Here is a 22,318-nt window from a genome sequence, read left to right on the forward strand (position 1 = left end):
CAAGTTATATTGAAATCGGACCAAAACTGTACAAGGATCAGTGACATTTTGAAAAACTGTTTACAGGATAGCAGAGAGACGGACAAACAGGCAGATGGAGGGACAATGGACAAATAACTATGACATAAAGCTCTTCTGGTCTTCTAACTAGAAGAGCAAATCAGAGACCTATTCGCAAAACTGTATTAATTTCCATATCCACAACAGTCCTCCCAATATTCAAGAACACACATTTAAGTAACATTAAATTAAGCAATGATTTTAATTTATTGGAAATAATATTAGTTTTATAATAAAAGAATTTTTTTCCTTAAAATTAGCTGGTTATAATTGCTTTTGCAAAAGCAAGGAGACATTAAATCTTATTCCTCTAGTCTTCTTTTATTTTTTTATTTTATCCAAGTGCATCATGATCCTATTCTGTGTAAAAAAGATAAAACATTTTTTATACCACTAAGAACATCTACTAACAAATTCACAAACTGACTGTCTACCAAGATGATTCAAGCTAGCTCCCGGCAGCATTAAACAAGAGGCCCATGGGCCACATCACTCACCTGAGCACAACGGCTAGGAAAAAATTCAAATCAATTCAGTATTGAAAAGTTTACGGGGGAGGGGGGGGGGGGGGGGCTTCAATTTTATACTACCTGAGGATGCTTCCATATCAATATAACAAACGGCTTTGCTGTTCTTGAGCAGAAGATTTTCAAAGATATTTTTTCCTATATATTCCTTTGTAAAAATGTGATACCCCATTGTGGCCACTCCTTACCCCCAGGGGTAATCATTTGAACAAACTTGAATCTACACTACCCGAGGAAGCTTCCATATCAATATGAATAAACATAGCTTTGCTGTTCTTGAGGGAAAGATTTTTTCCGATATATTCCTATGTAAAACTTTGATCCCCCATTGTGGCCCTACCATACTCCCAGGGGTCATGATTTGAACAAACTTGAATCTAAAATACAGTAAAACTTGTCTAATCTGGCGACCAGTGGTTCCAAAATTTTTGGCCGGATTAGACAACATCCGGATTGGAGAAAATTAAACCGTTATAGCAAGTTAAAAATTACACAGATATAAACAAAGAGTGGTAAATAAATACTTGATCAAATGTGTCATTTTTTATGTTTCACTTGCAAAAATCATATATTTCGTTTGTTCTGAACTCTGTTTTTTCTTCAGAATTTTCATTTCTAGTTTTTATTCAGTAATGAAATATAATATCTCTTGGTCATTTATTAAATTTGAAAATCTTTAAATGTTTTAAACACACTCCAAAACCTCATCGTAGCTGTAAATATTATTTTGTTAGGGCCAGATTCCTACTTAATTTCTTTCTTTTAAAATTAATATGTTTGAATATTTAGACACTGTATTTGTTAATTTCAAATGTTATAATGAATATTGGATCAAAATCTTCTGTCGTTATGGTAGTTGTAAACTAGCGACACAAAGGGAAGTAATGCACGTTGTGCATGCAAAACATAAGTAGAAAGGAGGTCATGAATAAGTCTCCAAGTTTTTCTACAGACATGCTACAAGCAACCATCACTATCACTCATTCTTTTGCAAGTTTCCTCGCCTTACTTGAGCCATTAATGATGTTTTTTATCACGTTTGTTAAAATCTAAATTGTTGATACAGGATAGATCATTAATGGGACAATAAATTATTGAATAATTACCCACGAGAGACTTCTCTAATGACCAGCGGGCACAGGTAAAAATAAGTGGCCGGATTAGAGGAGATAATTTGTACTAATTATGAGCAGTTATTTCTTTAAATAGCGGCCGGTTTACAGAATAGGCAAGATCCAGATTGCACAACATTTATTAAACATAAATTATAAAGAAAATACAAGGGACTAAAATATTACGCCGGACTGTACAACATGCCGGAATGTACAACATCCAGATTCAACAAGTTTTACTGTACCTGAAAATGCTTCCAAATCAATATGACTAAACATGGCTTTGCTGTTCTTGAGAAAACTATTTTTAATTTTTTTTCCTTTATATTCCTATGTAAAACTTTGATCCCCCACTGTGGCCCCACCCTACCCCCAGGGGTCATGATTTGAACAAAATTGAATCTACACTACCGAGTACGCTTACATATCAATATGACTAAACAAGGTTTTGCTGTTCTTGAGAAGAAGATTTTTAAAGATTTTTTCCCTATATATTTCTATGTAAAATTTTGGCCCCCCATTGTGACCCCACCCTACCCCCAGGGGTCATGATTTTAACAAACTTGAATTTATACTATGTAACAAAAGTTTCCTATAATTTTCTTTTTTTGGGCCAGTGGTTCTTGAGAAGAAGATTTTAAAAATATGCCACCACATTTTTACTATTTCTGAATTATCTCCCCTTGTATGAAGGCGTGGCCCTTCATTTTTTAACAAATTTGAATCTCCTTTACCCAAGGATGCTTTGAGGCAAGTTTGGTTGAAATTGGCCTAGTGGTTCTGGTGAAGAGGTGGAAAATGTGAAAAGTTTAAGACGGACGGACAGCTAGACAGACTACAGACAAAATGTGATCAGAAAAGCTAACTTGAGCTTTCAGCTCAGGTGAGCTAAAAATGTACCACTTTATGACCATTCATGGGATTAATGGACTGTGGTCAGTGTTGAATTAAATACCATTAAAATTATTTTTATGCCCCCGTAATCGAACATTCAAGGGTATATAGTTTTTGCCCTGTCGGTTTGTCTGTCTGTTTGTGTTTGTCCATAAAAACTAAAACTTTGCCCATAATTTTAGATTGGTTGGAGTTATAGCTGTCATATTTTATACATGTATTCCTTCTGACAAGAAGTTCCTTCTGTTCCTTCTTTAGGTACCAACATATTTGACCTCTTGACCTTGACCTTGGAGTTTGACCTACTTCTGCAAAAATTTACCCAACTTTAACCTTGGCCATAACTTTTGAACAGTTTGTGCTAGGGCTATCATATTTTACATGGGTATTCATCATGATAAGACCTTTCCATGGGTGTAAATATTTTTTTACCTTTGACCTTAAAGTTTGTTTGTTTGTTTGTTTGTATGTTGTTTAATGTCCCTCTTGAGAATTTTTCACTCATATGGAGACACCACCACTTGCCAGTGGAGAGCTGCAAATTTTGTCCTATACTCGACACTTACGGCCATTGAGCAGTGAGGGATCTTTTTCGTGCCAGCACCTGCTGCGATACGGGACCTTGGTTTATATGGTCTCATCTAAAGGACCGGTCTCCACGTCCCACAGTGGGATTCGAACCCGTGACGTAAGGATCAACTCCTTACTTTGCGACTCTAGAGCAGACGCTCTAACCACTGCGCCATGCAGGCGACCCTTAAAGTTTGAACCACTTTTAAGAAACTTTAACCTTGGCCATAACTTTTGAACAGTTAGCAATAGGGCTTTCAAATTTCACAGGTATATTCCTTGTGACAGGGCCTTCCTATGAATAACAATTTTGACCTTGCCCTTGGAGTCTGACCTACTTTTGAAAAACTTTAACCTTCACCACAACTTTTGAACAGTTAGTGCTAAGAATTTATCTTTTGCATGTGTATTTCTTATGACAAGGTCTTCCCTTGCGTGCCATTAATTTTGACTCTTTGACCTTGGAGTTTGAATTTTAGAAAACAATAACCTTGACCATAACTTTTGAATGGTTGGTTCTTGGGCTTTCATACTTACTAGGTATATCCACTGATACATGTCCTTCCTTTGGGTAACAACATTTTGATCTCTCGACCTTGACCTTAAAGTTTGACTTGCATTTGAGAAACTTTATCTTTCAACATAAGCTGCCATGTGGGGGCATCAGTGTTTCACAAACGCTTCGCCTCGGTTGACAATGGTTTTCTTGGGGTGAAAATTTTCAATGTTACACTCAACTACATGCAATATTTATTATATTATACTGAATGTTTTATACAAATACATATAACAGTGAACCGTGCGCACATAAATTCTGCACAGTCACTATTTTTATAGTATTTCACCCGTCGTCAAGCAATGTTGACTGTTGCTACGCTGGAGGGCGTGGCTTCATCATTCAGCTGGTAATAGTGTTTTTTTAACAAATGTTTCTCGACGAATCAGATTCAACTAATTCACATGAAAGTATAATATTATATGAATGGTGTCTGTTTTGGAGAGTGACAGTTGAAATTGACACCCAAGGAAAACTGTATTGTCAATCGACATGTCAGCAGAGGTTGACAAAGGTTTTCTGTGTTGACAAAAGTTTTCCAAGGAGTGTCAATTTCAACAGTAGTGTTACCCACTAAAACAGGAACCATTCATTTTATTACTCTGAAGATCTTATTGATTTATGATGTCAGCAAAAAAATATATCCAAGATCGCAGTCAACTTCACTTTCAAACTCCTAGCTTCAGTTTTTATCAATAAGAAAACTTCGAAAAATTTACTGACCTCTTTAATTATTTAATTATTGTTTGATATTCAGAAATCTAAGTTTATTTCTGCATTCGCAAACATTTTTCATGTCATTTGTTGTTTTCGACCAAGCTTCATTGGACACAAGCTTTGAATGACATCAAGTTTAATCGGCTTCTTCCAAACACACAACTGATGTTTTTAGAATTTTATGGCAAACCGTGTGTGCATAATTTACAGGTACACGTGACATTATCGTTGTATTACCCATGCACTGTCAAGCGTGTTCCTAATGCTGTGGGTAACATTACGAGTTGTTAAATGCATCTTAACCAATCAGATTTCAGTATTTAACATGAAAGTGTATGTTCAATATATAATTACAGCTTGTATGTAAATAATCAACTCTGCATACTGTACAATCTGTTTGCATTTTACCTTGTTTATATTAACAATGTCATCTGCAAATTTGTCAAAAAAATTTCCAAGTTTGATATTTGTTCATGAGGATCCCCTACCCTAACCCCGATGTACAGGTTCATTCCAAAGACTATTTCTACCCAGTAGCTATTAATAGCTACGTAGGTACTTAAACCTACCCAAAGTAGCTATTTTTACCTACTTTTTGCAATACTTGCATTTTGTGGCCAAACGGCTGAACGGCGCAACATGGTGAGAATCAAATTTCTTGATACAGTCACACTGATGATGAATTCCACAAAATTTGGGCCAATGAATAAATGATTACATCGTAAATAACAATTTTGCATAAATTACAATGCAAAATTGATAATTTATGAAGTAATCATTTTTTGGTCAATATTTTGTGGCATTCATCATCAGTGTGACTGTATCAAGAAATTTGGTACTCATCATGTTGCGCCGTTCAGCCGTTGGGCCAAAAAATGCAATGAAAGATATGGAGATAACGAACAGTATTCAAGCTCAAAAGTTCATTAAACAATACAAAATAGGAGCAGAGCAAACACGGACCTCTGAACATCAGAGGTGGGATCAGGTGCCATGGAGGAGTGAGCATCCCTGCCGACCGGTCACACCTGCCATGTGCTCCTTGTCATGATCGGGAAATAACGGAAAAATCCGTCGACAATTCAGTGTGTAAATAATGGCCTAACAATTAGTATGAAAAAGGTCAGTCAGCTTTTGACTCAATGATAAATTGTATTTGCTGACAAGGTCATTGTATCGACCATAGAACTTACGAAATGATGACTTTAAACAAAACAGCTGATATTCTTGTTTCATCAACTTGTTCGTCAATAATTTACCTCGTTTTAGAAACTGTACATACGTAGAGCATGCTCTTGCGTATCGAATCAACTGAGAGATATATACCCCGTATGCAGGTGATGAAGGTATATTGCTGCATAAGTAAGGGAAGGTGACGATTGAAAAGTTAAAGTCATCACATTTATCATATGGCTTGGTTGTTAGATTACCATTAACTCTTTTTCAAGTAAAATATCCAAATATGAAACAGATGTGTCAGACTCTGTGGTATCTTTTATCTCAAGCTCACCAGAATATATCGTATCGACATAAGAATGGAAATAGCCATTGTAAATTGACAATAAAATCGTTGATATATCTAATAGGGCTGTGTACTTAGCAAAATATTTCGATATGATACGATACGACATTTTATAAAGCAATATGCGATATATTGGATTATTTATTAAGTTTATCAAAAATGTCTTGTAAATGACATTTAATGCATAAATTTGATAAAAACTTGGTGAGTCTAACATAACATGTTAAAATAGAGTTGTCTATGTATTTTGTAATCAGTTATTTAAGATGTGCTATCTCATTAATGTTTATTTCATTATTGACCAGATTTAATTCAAAAAAGTTGAAAATAATCTTTGGTAACTGAAATTCCCAACTTTTTCACAGAATAAAAAGAAAAAATGTCTGCCCGATACGTATTGGAAGTTATTTTTTCGATACGATACATTCCTAAATATCGATGCGTATTGAATATTCAATATATTGACACAGCCCTAATATCTAAATGTCGAGTTGAAGGCCACAAGCAAGTGTTTTCTTCTTTTCACATACAAGATTTTGGACAAATTCTGCTTCATATGAATACAAAAAAAGGTCTGCTAATAACGGGGCACAATTGGTACCCATGGCAATTCCAATAGATTGTTGGAAGACCTGGTCTCCCAAAACCACATAGATATTGTCAATCAGAAACTCAAGCATCTTTTTAATGTCAACTTCAGAGTACTTGTGTGTACAATCAGAATGTTTTTTAACAAAATAATTTTGAAAATGACCAATGACAAGGTAAGTATATTTATGAGTTCCATTTTTATTGAAAAAGCAGCTGTCAATTATATCAAAAAGCCTAGACTTCAATTTATCTTGGGGAATGGTTGTGTATAAAGTAGAAAAGTCATAAGTTTTTAAGCTGTTGATTTTGGTAAAATCTTGTGATTTCAAATTTTCCAAAAGTTCCTTGGAATTTTTAAGTATCCACATCTGATTTACACCACTTCTCAAATATATTGTTGCACAGTACTCTTGAAGTTTCTCCTTCACCGTTAATATCTTAGTGAGGAGTAAAGAAAGAGGCTTGGTTGAACATTTACTGGAACCCGCTATGTATCTTTGTTTGTAAGGATTTTTATGAAGTTTCGGAATCCAATATAAATATGGTAATTCAAATTCATTTTGGTCGTTGGAATATAAAAATATTTAAAACTGACATATGATTTTGAAGAATTTCTTCCTTAGAAAGGGAACTACAAGTATAAGTTGGATTACCACTTGTAGAATTAAATCCAAGTTCCTCTAAAATACATTTAATATAATGAGCCTTACAAACAAAGACAACGTTGTTACCTGCTTTGTCAGCAGGGACCAGTACGTACTGATCATGTAATCTATCTAATTCTTTTTTCACTTCTGGATTATCGAATACAGAAGGATAGATGGTTCTCATATTGCCCCTCAATCTTTTAATGCGTGATTTTAACATACATATGACACTTTTAATCCATTCTGATAAAGTAATGCAAAAAGTAGGTAAAAATAGCTACTTTGGGTAGGTTTTAATACCTACATAGCTCTTAATAGCTACATAGGTAGAAACAGTCTTTGGACTGGACCTGATGTAACCCTGTTTTTTTCAGGGTTATTCTGGGTTTTTCCCCTTAACCCCTGAAAAAAAATTCTGGATGTATGCCAGGCCAGGATGATCTTTCATTATTCAATTTGATCGGAAATTGAGCTACAGTAACACTCAATATAAATTTATATATTGTGAGCAATTCACACATAATAAGAATATCTCAACATCCATTCGCACTCATTGTATGTTCGTTCACCCTAAAATTTGTTCGCCCTTGATGCCGTTCGCCCTAATTCTTGTTCGCCCAGAGTCCAATCGCCCTAAAACTTGTTCGCACAAAGTCTGTTCGCCCTATTTATACTGCAGAAAGTTGAATAATGAACAAATGGATTTTTTTCAATAAATTATATGTACACTGGTACATAAATTGCACATAGACAACAGACGTATGCATATGGTCACACTAAATACCTGTCCTTTCAAATTTTCATTTTCTTTCTTCTTATATATATCATTTTTAGATCTAAGGTTTGGATTTTACTTATCAATCTTCAAAGGTAAAACCTTGCTCATCTGCTGCTCAGCTCCATAATGGGCCTATTAACGTCTCAGTCCTTTAATTGTTTTCAAAACATAACGCAGATTGTAAAAAAAAAAAAAAAAAAAAAAAAAAAAAAAAAAACACGGATATGAACCTCCAAATTACAGTGACATTATTAAGTATAATCGAACCAATTAAGCATGTAAAAAGCATTAATATCAAATTTGAATTATTTAAGATTATATTAAAAAAAATTACTGTAGCAACATTTGGGGGAAACAATACCCAAGTCGTAAAATATTGAATTAAATTAATAATAAATGTCAATATTTGCTATATACTGTATATACATTAGGGCGAACGAGATATAGGGCGAACAAGAATTATGGCGAACGGACTCATGCAAACAGGTAGATAGGGCGAATGTACCCGATACCCTCATTACCGGAAGTCTTTAATTTTTCACCAAAATGTCACACTCTCTACCATCGGCTCATTCATTCACCTCTATCGTTGGCTCGCATATATCTCACAGTGATAAACACGAGAAATAGTGCGTTTGTTTAAATTCATTATAATTAAATGCCTGCACTAATGTTTCTCTTTTAAGGTAGATATTTACTAGATATATCTAGAACTATTAATTTAATTTGAAATAATCCTTGGAATGTCATGTTTTTTACGTTATATCAAAAATATTGACGTGAGCCCATCGCAGAGGTGTCTGAGAGAGAAACGAACGACAACTCTGTGAGGGAGATTGAAAATGTCAATATAGTCATATACATGTCAATATTTATTTAAGCAGTTTCACTTATAAAATTTGACAAATGGTACCTAATATACACGTGCATACATGCAAACAAATATTTCACAATACATGTACCGGCCTAATGTATCTCTCAGTATTGCTGCAGGACAAAGATGGCGGCAAGAATGTTCGAGTACTCGCCGCGAGAATTGTTTTCCACAATAAGGTCATATGAAGTAACAAAAATGAATATTACAACTTCAATAAACTAACCTCATCTCGTAGTTATCTTCTTCTGTGCACGTTGTCTTGAAGAAATGCAGTGAAAGCGCTGAGTAGATGCAATTGCAAAAGCAATGACAGTAACTGATGTGACAATATGGAATTCTCAAATCAGTCTGACCTTATGACCCATGTCACGTGATCAAGGTTATACAGTGGAGAGCAGAAATTTTTGAAAATTCTCCTGTTTCTTTACTAATAGGAACTAAAACTTTGTAAGAAGACTTAATTGAAACGTGAAGAAGGCCATGAGAACGCGCCGGGGGTGGGAGGGGGCATGGTCCCCACTTTTTCTGAGTATAGTAAAATTTTTATTTAAATACTGGTTGCCCCCTCCCATCCCCGCCCTACCCCTTACCCCAGTTTTTGATGTCGAACACTGGGAAATTTCAAGATTTGGACTGTAAATTAGCTCTCATTTTTTATGTTTATTTTATTTTTTTTTTATTTTTTTTATTTTTTGCTTGTCAGATTCTTTGGCATTTTGCCCCCCCCCCCACTTTTGAAACCGTTGCTACAGGTCTGTGAAGAAACGTGCGATGTAATCTAATCCCCTCCAAAAAAACTCGAATCCACCCCTCCCCAATGAACTCCATATAATTTTTTATATGACAATACGCGAAATCTTAATACACTTAGTTGTTGCATTACTAAATGTAACAGGAGATTAATTATACCTGATATACCAGGCACGGGGTAAGGGGGGTCCGGCAGGGGGTGTGCACTGGTTCCCATTTTTTTTTTCTAAACATATAATTAACTTACTATTGGAAATGTTCATTGAAAGGCACACTTTTTGTTGTAGCATAGTTAAATCATGGCAATTTGGAAATGTATTAATAAATATCGATTAAAAATCGAAGTTGCAACCTACACAGCCACCAAGCTTTGCTATCGTCAAAATAGAAAAGGCCTATAGCTATAATTGTTTATTAGGACTAAAGTCAGGAACAGAATTCATATATATCCACAATCTGGTTTTGCAGTGAAATTTAATTTCCTGTTTCCCTTTCAATCATTGAAGTCCTCAATTGATTTTGAGGTCAAAATTCATATACTGCATAAAATCATTGAAATGCACGGTTTTCTGAAAATGGCTTTAACGAGACTTTGCAATAAGATTTCTAAAAGACAATTATAAAAGATTTTATTTTCTCACTTGACCCCATAATCATTAGCTAATCTATGGAATGGTTTTCAGCAAGTTATTTTTCTTAAAGATCTTGAATTTTTCGTCATACATCCCCATGGCTAAAAAAGACTGATTTCGACACCAATTAAGACACTGCATGCTTAGTTTTCAGAGACTGACGTTCTTTTCGTAGATCTTTTGCAATGAAACAAGTTGATGTTCTAATGTTCTTGAGGCAAGAGGTGAATGACGAAGTTTTTTTTTCTTCCAATCTCCATTTTTGGTCTTCCATCATAGACGAATCTAGAGGAGGAGGAGTTAAAAAGCTTCGGACCCCTTGGGATTATCAGTACACTATAACAAAGTACCTTCAAAGTATGATTAACAAACAATAGAACTTAAGTCTTTTCTTCATCATTTTCCTCATTAAATGGTATTGTACGGCTACATTTCAAGTACATGTATATTTAGATGGATATAAGACATTTTTTTCAAGCACTTAAATTTATTATTAACTATTCACAATTTTGTTTGGAAATAGTGCATATTACATAGAAAGTTCCATTTGATAGAAGAAAAAAGCTCTAGTAGGAATATATTATTATTAATTTTTGTACACTTTGCCATAACACTCCTTTTCAATGCAGAAGTGAAGATGTAACTAACAGTGATCGATCTCAAAAAATTCTTTAAACAATACATATCTGTGAACAAGGCATAAAACACGAACCCCAGGTGGGACCAGGTGCCTAAGGGGAGTAAGCATCCCCTGTTGACCCGTCACACCCGCCGTTGGCACTGTGTATTGATCAGGTAGATGGAACATTCCGTAGTTCATTCATTCATTTATTCAGTCATTCTTTATTTCCTCCGAATGGGGAGACTCAAATGCAGTATTACAACGCACGGTTAAACATATTTACAACATATTTGAAGAAAGTTAGACAAAAAGGAAAATAATCAAAAAGATTTACATGAAAAAAAAGTTACACAGAAGTAAAAAATCAGGCAAAACAAATTAATAATACTCGTATAGTCCAGTTTACTAAGAATAAATAACTCTGTAGAAGTGAACGTAGAAAACCAAAGGCCTAACAATTGGTATGAAACACGTCAGCCAACATTTACAATATGCTGATGCACGTCAGCCAACATTTACAATATACTGATGCTGATGCCCTCGGGATTTTCATTTCTCACAGGTTTTCTATAAATTAATTTAGTTTCACGCATGTCTGGAAAAAGCATTCATAAATTGAATTTAATACAAATCAACCATTAGAATTTTTTAAAGGCAAGGTTAGGTTAGACATAGCATTAACACTTTGATTTGTATTCAAGTAAATGTATGGTACATGTATTTTAGACCTTGTGCAGTGTGTAAAAATAAGACCTGAGATATACAATTCTTTGTCAGTTTTAAAATCTGTTTGGTTGGAAAAACACATGGATATACATACAAGTATGTATAGTATTGACGAGAATTTCTAGTTGGATATAAAGATAATCTTATTTCATTCATTTTTTTTTTTTAATTCAGTAAAATAGATAATAAAAAAAAGTTGCAACAGGTCATGAAAAAATCTATCAAAAAATCAATCAACAAGTATCAATAAGTAAAATAAAATTTACATGTATAACCAAAAAATGGTCAATGCTTAAAATAATCAATACAAGGGTGAAAAATAACTGTTCCTATCACCTGCCTGCAACAAAAGGCAATCCCTCCTAAAGGTACCCCATCATTAACAACAGACCCATGGGCCACAATACTCACCCGAGCGACTCAGGTCTTGCTGTTCTTCACCGGCAGAATAATTTCCCTTTTTAATTTCATAAAAAATTGAGTCCATATAGGGGACCGAAATTCTAGTCCTAAGGAGACAAAGATTTAATCAACGTTATTATCAGAATTTGAAATAGTTGCAGATATTATGAAACATGCACATAAATCAAAAGCACATTGAGACGAAGTATGAATAAATAATCAAGTTTTTTTTATTAAGACCGTTCCTTTATGGTTTCTGGGATTTCTTGGAATTTTTTATACGCAGTAAGGTTAAAATTGCTTGCACATGCATTTCCACTTTTGTTTCAGTTTGCCATAAAATGCATGTAAATTACTTAATCTGTGAATTGTACTGAAAATTTACTAAAAAATATTAAAAAACTTAACGTAATTTTTCTTATTCAAATTGTATTCAGTTGTTTTCTAGACTTACTTTTGCTCTTATAAATTCCGCGTCTTAGTTTTTAATGATACTTTGCATGTAAACTTAAAATCAACGGAACTTCATAGACCGCAACATCTCTCTCTCTCTCTCTCTCTCTCATGTACCAATGTAAGGGGAAAATAATGAAAAATCTTCTTTAAAACAAAAATACTGTAATGGTTTAGGCCGAGGATATCAGCTTGGATAGCTCAGTTGGTAGAGCACCTGAAGCAGGGGTCCCGGGCTCGATTTCCGATCCATCCCGGTCCATCCATACATTTTCTCCTTTCTTGTTGCATAATTTTTTTCCATGACCACCCTAAAGTCCTGCCAGGGGCAAATAAGAAGATTGTTTCTTCGACGGCGAAGACTATTTAAGGAGGGAGGAATGTAATGGTTTGGGCTGTGGATATTGGCCCGGGTAGCTCAGTCGGTAGAACCCCTGACTAGTGATGCAGGGGTCACGGGTTCGATTCCCGGTCCAGCCATACATTTTCTCCTTTATTCTTGCATTTGATAAATTTCAACATAGTGTAAATTAAAATTGATACATGTAGATTTATGTCTTAATTAAAGAGAGATCATTTTATTCGACACATTACAAGAAATAATGCGAGTTTCAATTAATATGTTTTTTTTAACTTTGAAGACAAAGTTTCAGTTGAGACCAAGATGATCACTTTAACTCAGCTGAGCATTTTGGCCCGCTGGTCAGTTGATTTATAATTCTTTTTTTAATACACTCTTAGTAAAATCTACATGGTATCACTATTTTACGGGGGTCATTTTTATTCCCCTAGGGTCTGCATTTTTAAGGGTGATGAGACTTTTTCTACAGGCAAAGGGATAAATTTTCGAAGAATGACCGGAGGTGAACAAGAGGCCCATAGTAAACAACTCTCACCTGAGGAACAACGGCCATTTTGTTCTTTATCAGCATTTCCCCAATGTATATACAGTTATATAAAACTCTGATTACATATTATGGCCCCACCCTACCCAGGGGGGTCATGATTTTAGCAAATTTCAATCTACACTACCCAACGATGCTTCTTTACAAAAATGACTAATTATGAATTTGCTGTTCTTGATAAATATTTTAACATTTTTTTTCAATATATTCCTATGTATTGTATAATTTTGATCCCCTATTGTGGTCCAGTCCTTTCCCCTGGGGTCATGTTTTGAACAAATTAAAGATTGAACAAACTTAAATCTACAGTATGTAGCACTTGAAGCTTTCATGTAAGTTTCACCTTTTCTTGCAAAGTAGTTCTTGAAAAGATTTTTTTTGAAAAGCTGCCACCAAAATTTTCACGAATTCTTAACTATCTCTCTTTGAAACAGGGCGTTGTACCCCTTGTAAACAAATTAACTTAAATCCTCTTCATGGAAGAATGCTTTGTGGTAAGTTTTGGTTGAAATTGGCCCATTTGTTCTTTGGCTCAGGTGACCTAATAAGGGGGAAATTAAAAGGTATTCTAGTTAAGTTAGTTTAAGGGCTAATCATAACAGCATCCATTTTTCAAGGTTCATAAACCCTCTGCTCACTCATATAAAATGTTGTCTTAACTTTTATGATTTTCCGAAAGAAAAGTATTTTATAAGTAAAATACAAACTATCATACCATAGCTTGTGGGGCAAAATTAAACAAAAAAGACATTTCAACTTGACAAATCTATAAAGAAATAATAGGCATTTATGTCACTAAGAGTTATCTCTCTTATCAGAGTATCAATGAACCTTAATTCAACTCTTCCGTTCAGAAATAATTTCTTTATGTTACTGTGATGGTCATGGAAGCAAAAACAACAAATCTGAAGATGACAAATGAGTTTATTTACATTGAATCAAATGTTCAAAATGAAGATGAGCATGATGAATAAATGGAAATAGATATGTTATAAAACAAACAACATGAACTTTGATTGAAGAAATAAAATATTTCAAATGCTCTAAAAATGGTGCACTTAAAATGACCATGAAAATATATGCATGTGTAACATTTATGATGTACACTTGATTGTAGATGTGATGATAATGATATGATGATGATTATGATGAGGGGTTGATGATAATCATGATGATTATGATGATGTTGCTGTTGTTGATGATGATGATTGATCAGCAAAGGTCATGAACACCTGTCCACAATATTTGTCTCTATCTTATAGTCACCTCCACTAATTAGCTCACATCCTGGAACTAAATCATAAAGAAGTTATCTGGGTCATGCTGACCTAGTTCACAGATAATTAAAATGGTGACTAAAAATAAAATTTGCACTAAACATGGGCACTTACTGGATGAGGGCACTGCTGACCACCACTGCAGTACTGGGATGTGTGGGACAAATCTACCAGTGTAGCATACTACTGGGGATGAGTTCACCTGGGCTAGGGAGGGGATGGCAGAACTCCTCTGGCCTTGAAGTAAGGGAGTTAACCACTGATCTGGACAGCTCTGCCGGTCGAGCTGCAGATTCCCTCTACAAGGATGGTCTGCTGCAAAATAAACCAGTTCACTATATCGACACTCAACATTTGTCAGAGACAATTAGAAAGTCAATAAAAAAAGACCAAAAACTGTTAGAGGTCATGCCGAGAGGAACCAAGGTAGAAAAAAACAAACTTGTGCATAACTTTGCCCCTGATGCTGTTGACAGATGTACAGCTGAGATAAATCAAGCTCAGGCAGTATATGCTGGAGATGCAGATAAATTAAAAAACAAGCTCTCATATGCCAAACATGCAATAGTAAAATGTTACATGGGAGATCATGCATTACGCAGAAAACACTCTCTGGTGTGCAAAGGGAGAGTAAATTATTAGGAACAGGAGTTCATATCTAGGTCAAGCTTTTACAATACCATCTTCTGCCAAGAACGAGACAAGGCTCCATGCCTGGATCTCAAAGAGGTTGTCTCCAGCTGTCTTGGACAGGACAATCAAAAATAGTAAATCTCAAAAGGTCGAAAGCTTCAACAGAACTCTGCAACGATCCCTGCCTCATAATGTCACTTTCACAAGAAACTTTGCTGGTCGGGTGCATAGTGCTGCTCACTCTTGCATTCATGGTCCGGGCAGCTCCCTCCGAGGTCTCTGTGCAGGGGTTGGTGCCCTCATTCCTTCTGATTAGAACTGGTACGTAAGTCAAATTTGCAGAGAATGGAAGTATAATTAGTCAAATATACCGTGGCACTGCGTTTTATGAGTTAATTGTTAATTAAGCTAGGTTACATGATGATGTCTGTCCAGAACTAAACATGTAAAACATTTTACAATGCATTTATGGATGTTTATACTGATGCTTGCATTGGATTCTGAATAAGCCCTACATGTGCTTTAGACACTCATGCAGTACAGTGTGATAGAGCTGCCTTTCTAGTATGATATTCTTTAAGTTGTATCGAACCCATATTTGCACATATTGTGTGCCTACACGTGAATGCTTTGCCCTAATGCGGCTTTGTATGCTGCATCTGACCTATATTTTAGGACACAATCTACATTGTTTCATAATTACTTGCTTTTGTTGCAAGTCAATGAGAACCAGTTTAGCTCATCAGGTACATCCACCTTAAGCTTTGTTTTTCAGATAAATCAGGATTTTGTGCATGTTAACCTTATTTTGTTAGCATGATACCTTTATATGCTTATGTCATGTATTTATTTTTTTTTTTTAATGTAAATAAATGTGTATTTATTTGTTAGTTGTGTAATTTTTTAAATGCATTTCTAATGTCATATGAAATGATTTAAGTAAATGTTCATGTAGAGCTGCCTGCATGGCGCAGTGGTTAGATCTCGAGCCTTTGCTCTAGAGTTGTGGAGTAAAGTGTTGAACCTTACGTCGCAGGTTCGAATCCCATTGTGGGATATGGAGACTGGTACTTCGGATAAGATCATATCAACCGAGATCCCGTGTCACAGTAGGTGTTGGCAAGAAAAAGATCTCCTTCACTGCTCAATGGCCCTGAGTGCCAAGTACATGTATAGATCTAATTTGCAGCTCTCCGTCAGCAAGGGCTGATGTCTTCATATGCATGAGTGAAAAAATCTCAAAAGGGGCATTAAAGCTGAACTTATAAAGCTGAACTTTGGTATCTGGAATAATTGGATATCTTGAATACCATGGATATGTCGAAGTGATTTAGAAGTCTGCAACACTTTTTGATAAGCATTTTACCCTCAGTATCTTAAACCCTCAATGTCAAAGTTCTTTCTTCACCCCATTGAGATAAAAATAATGAGGTTTGACTGTACATGCATTCTACATATGTCATATGAATGCCATTGTTGAAATACAGAGAACTTTGTAACTAATGTATGTACAATGGACAGTTACTTTCTCCATGGATCGAGGTACACAGCTTTAAGCTTGATCACCTTATTGGTCAATGTATATTTTTGGTCAGTTTACATATTGTTGGTCAGTGTACAGGTATATTGTCTTCAAACAGGGCTATACAGAAGCCTTGCAAGTTTCTTTTAAGGTCACCTGAGCCATGTGACCTACTTACAAGTATCATTTATAACTGAATGTTCTGGCACGAAATAAATTTGGAAAAAAATGAAAGTTTCAAGACTATAAAATTAAAACAAACTTCAATTAAATTCTACTTGATTTTTAATCTAATTTTGAATGTAAAAAATGTTTCTATACATATATGCAACTTTTTGATCACGTGAAAAAAAAGTAATCAAAAACTTAAATATACTAACTAATATTCTATTCTCCATTTATACATAGTCTTTGAGATGTCATAACCCTTATGAAAATGTAAAAAGAAACAAGAGGCCCAAGGGCCTTAACGGTCACCTGAGTACAATACAACAATTCAGAGGATCCATACACTGATAAATGAAGCTTTGTTGCCCAAAAGCAAGAAAAATAGTATGATAAGCATCAACAAAATAATTGGTATAGAATCTATCTGTCCCCCATTTATCACTATTACCATGCAGACTATTACCAAAATGTCTATTTTTTACCCCATATTATTACTTCTCACATTGGTCTCTCTTGGCCTTTGAAGAACATTAAAAAAGATAAGTTATTTTTGCCTCACTTTTATTCATCTATTATTTCGAAGTCTACCTGCTCATTAAAACTATGAAAGTACTTTTTGTATTATACAATAAATATTCTTGCATAATTCTCTTATTCTATTAACCTTTCAAATACATTATTTACAGTGATTAATTATCAAAGGTGAATGGCAAAGGGGAATAACTTTGCTCAGCAGAATACAAGTTCATAGAGCCCTGGCCAGGACCAGAATACTTGACTAAATAATCCAGGTGTTCAAAATTCTGGTAAAAATACCCTTGCATATTAAAACTTTTACTCTGTTTGCCTCGAATATGCTCCAGAAGAATACAAGACTTTCAAAGAAATGCATGTTCACTATGTTATTAAATAAATAAAGCCCCCCTCCCCCTTTACACCAGAAAATCTTACCCAGGGGCCATGAACTAATAATTCTGGAAGAAGCACTTTGCTCATCATAACTATACACTTGTTTCTTTGCTTTATTACCAGTAGTAGAAAAAAATATTTTGAAAGAAATTATGCATTTTCACTATAAAATCAATAGAGCCCCCCCCCCCCCCCAAAAGAACCCCTGACCCAGGGACCATGAATTTCACAATTTTGAAAGAGGCATTCTTTCTCATCATAACCATGCCCTTCCTTTGTTTGAACAATACCAAGGAGCAGAGAAGAAGATTTCGAAAGAATTTATGCATTTTCCTTATATATCAATAGAGCCCCAACCTAACACCAGAACCCTTCATCCAGGGGCCACAAAATTCACAATTTCTGAGGAGGCAGCCATGCTCATCATAACTATGTACTTAGTTTATTTAATATTCAGGAGAGAGAAGATTTTCAAAGAAATAATGCATTTTCACTATATATATCAATTGAGCCCCACCCTGACGAAGATTTTCAAAGAATTAATGCAAATAATCAATAGACCCCCCCCCCCCCAACACCTGAACCCCTGACCCAGGGGCCATGAAATTCACAATTTCTGAAAAGGCAGCCATGCTCATTATATCTATGTTCTTAGTTAGTTTATTTAATATCCAGGAGCAGAGAAGAAGATTTTCAAAGAATTAATGCATTTTCACTATATAGTCAATAGAGCCCCCCCCCCTTACACCAGAACCCCTGACCCTGGGGCCATGAAATTCACAATTTCGGAAGAGGCACTCTTGCTCATCATAACTATGTACTTAGTTACTTTATTTAATACCAAGGAGCAGAGAAGAAGATTTTCAAAGAATTAATGCATTTCACTATTTCGTCAATAGAGCCCCCCCCCGCCCCAACACCAGAACCCCTGACCCTGGGGCCATGAAATTCACAATTTTGGAAGAGGCACTCTTGCTCATCTAAACTATGTACTTTGTTACTTTATTTGATACCCAGAAGCAGAGAAGAAGATTTTAAAAGAATTAATGCATTTTCACTATATAATCAATAGAGCCCCGCCCTAACATCAGAACCCCTGACCCTGGGGCCATGAAATTCACAATTTTGGAAGAGGCACTCTTGCTCATCATAACTTTATACTTGGTTTGTTTTTTAATACCCAGGAACAGAAAAGAAGATTTTCAAAGAATTAATGCATTTTCACTATATAATCAATAGAGCCCTGCCCTAACACCAGAACCCCTGACCCTGGGGCCATGAAATTCACAATTTCGGAAGAGGCATTCTTGCTCTTCATAACTATGTACTTAGTTAGTTTATTTGATACCCAGGAGCAGAGAAGAACATTTTCAAAGAAATAATGCATTTTCACTATGTGATCTATATAGCCCCACCCTAGCGCCAGAACCCCTGACCCTGGGGCCAAGAATTTCACAATTTTGGTAGAGGGCTCAATGCTTATTACAATGATGCCAACAGTTTGACTGCTTGATGTCCAGGAATAGAGATTTTTAAAGATTGCATTAATTTTGGTGGTTTTAGCCCCACCCCTCAGGCCCCAGGGGGGCAGGGACCATGAAATTCACAATTTTTGTTCCCCTTCACCCATAGATGCTATATGCCAAATTTGGTTGAAATTGGTTGAGCGGTTTCAGAGAAGAAGCTGAAAATGTTCAAAAGTTAACGCACGACGGACGACGCACGACGACAGACAAAAACGGATAGCAATAGGTCACCTGAGTCACTCAGGTGACCTAAAAAAAAGGTGTTAATTTATTCCGGATTTAAAAGAAATGTAAAAAGTTGGATGCTCAGTGGCGCCAGTACATTTCATCTGAAATCTATATCTCAAGATTACGTCAGGAAAACTCAAAATTAATATTCCAGGTAAGATTTAAATACAAATTAAAATAAGTTCAAATACGTTTAAAAAATTATTTTGAAAGTGAAAAAAAAAGCACAAAAGAATGAAAAAGAACAAGACAAGCACAAAGAAGAATATCCAGTTCTCAATATATATTATTTATGATTTCATGATTTCAATATTTATGATTTGACAACTGCTGCCTCTGAAATTAATATAAAACACATAATTATATTAGAATGGTACAATAAAAATATAATATTATAATAGATATACATAAGGATCATTATACAAATTGTGTCATAATTGAATAGTTCACTATATGGAATTTACAACTGTTTTACATACGTAAAGGGAAATAACTTTTATAACCTTAATCAGTAGCAATACTTTTCACAATTGTGAAGAGTTATCTTTCTTATATAACAAAATAATGAAATAATTCACCGGTTTATGGAACCAAGTCCATCTTACAACGGTAGGTCTTCAAATATAATAATAAGTATTATAAAAGAAATAAATTCCTAAAGATATATGCTATTTACAATTTCTCTAGATCTGTAACTATATGCCTGTCTTTGTCCAAGAATTCGTTAGAATTATATAAATTGATGAAACTATAGGACACCTTTCTACAACTTTCTACATGAAATTCAAACTGAATAATGTTCACTCTGAGTGTAATACATCTACTACACATACATCTGATAATAAGACAATAATTTAGTGAATGATAACTTGTTTTCTGAAGTTGAAAGTTAAGCATATTCAATAAAGAAATTGGTATCTTGGACCAATTTTGGACGACTAAAAAAATTAGCTGAAAAAGATTATTTATCAGTAAGAAATTCAATAAAACAAAAGAATCAAATCTGTAAAAGATGATTTCACAACACAAGTTTTGAAAACTAAAACTTTTCCATGAAGATTTCTATTACTTTCTTTTTCTGGTTGTAAACATATATTCATAGTACACAACTTTCACAAATATGAAAATGATGATTGACCAACAAAACTAATATTTTTAACCCTAATTATGTGTTAACATGGAAACCACAGTAAGTTACAAAAAATAGCTTCAATTTCAACATTTTTCTAAATAATCTTTTAAATAATAACAAAAAAGTATACTGATATTACTTTCAACCAATTAAGATCTGACAGCTAATTATTAAAGATACGTATGTATTTAGTTTACAGAAAAGTTTAAAGCAAATCTAAATAGCAAGGCATCTGTTGTCATGGCAACAATAACATTATATAGTTTTACAGAAAGAAATTTGAGAATTATGACTTAAAGGTGCTTGGACACAGATTTGAAGTTAATATTTACTCAAATTTTCTGCATAATTTCATGACTTATATGTTGCTATATAGCATTTCATACGAAAATTTGATAAAAATCTTATTTTATCTGGAAGTTATTGAAACTTTGAATTTCTGGACGCGTTTGATAAACACATCCTTGCACTTTCACAAATTTTAACTTTATCCTTATTACTTTAGAAAAGTAGCAATTTTGTTGTTTATTAATGAAAAATATTAAAACTATAATGCAGAAATTTCAGAGTAGAAATGTAGAAAGCAAAATGCTTTTACCAGTATTGTCAGTCCGTGCTCAGTGGTGTGTGCAGAGTTTAACAATTGAACACACCCGGTGAAACGTAAACATTAATAACAACAGAGCTCGTGCCCTGTTTACAAAAACAGTTTACGTTTCACGGGTGTATTCAATTTGTAAAACTCTGTACACAACTACACAACACTGAGCAGGGGCTGACAATACTTAAGTGAGTGGGTTTTACTTTCGCACATTTTTACTCTGAATTTTCTGGATTATAGATGTAATATTATTCATTAATACACAACAAAATTGCTACTTTTCCTAAGTATTAAGGATAAAGTTAAAAATCGTGAAAGTGCAAGGATGTGTTAATCAAATGCCACCCAAAATTCGTAGTTTCAATAATTTCCAGATTAAATAAGTTTTTAATTTTATTTTCGTGTGAAATGCTATAGCAACATATAAGTTGTGATATTATACAGAAAATTTGAGAAAATATAAACTTCAAATCTGTGTCTATGCACCTTTAGTTTAAATCTATACATACAGAATAAAATTTTAACTTATTCATATAAAACCTGCAAAAAGCTGAGCAATACAATAGACATGATTCTTATACAAAAACAGGCTTATCTATACATGTGGGTTTCAGATGTTGACAGACTACACATCATCCAGAAAGTTGCATCATGTACACCTAAACAAGAGGCCCAACAGTCTTAACGGTCATCTGAGTACAATACAACAATTTAGAGGATCCATAAACTGATAAATGAAGCCTTGTTGCCCAAAAGCAAGAAAAATAGTATGATTAGCATCAACAAAATAATTGGTTTAGTATCTGTCTGTCCCCCATTTATCACTATTACCATGCAGACTATTAACAAAATGTCTATTTTTTAACCCGATATTATTAACTCTCACACTGGCCTCTCTTAGCCTTTGAAGAAGATATAAAAAGAGATGTTATTTTTGTCTCATTTTTATTCATTTATTACTTCCAAGTCTACCTGATCATT

This window comes from Saccostrea echinata, unplaced genomic scaffold (assembly GCF_033153115.1).
Source record: "Saccostrea echinata isolate AGI-Se365-2 ecotype Australia unplaced genomic scaffold, CSIRO_AGI_Sech_v1 ptg000060l, whole genome shotgun sequence".
NCBI lineage: Eukaryota > Metazoa > Mollusca > Bivalvia > Ostreida > Ostreidae > Saccostrea > Saccostrea echinata.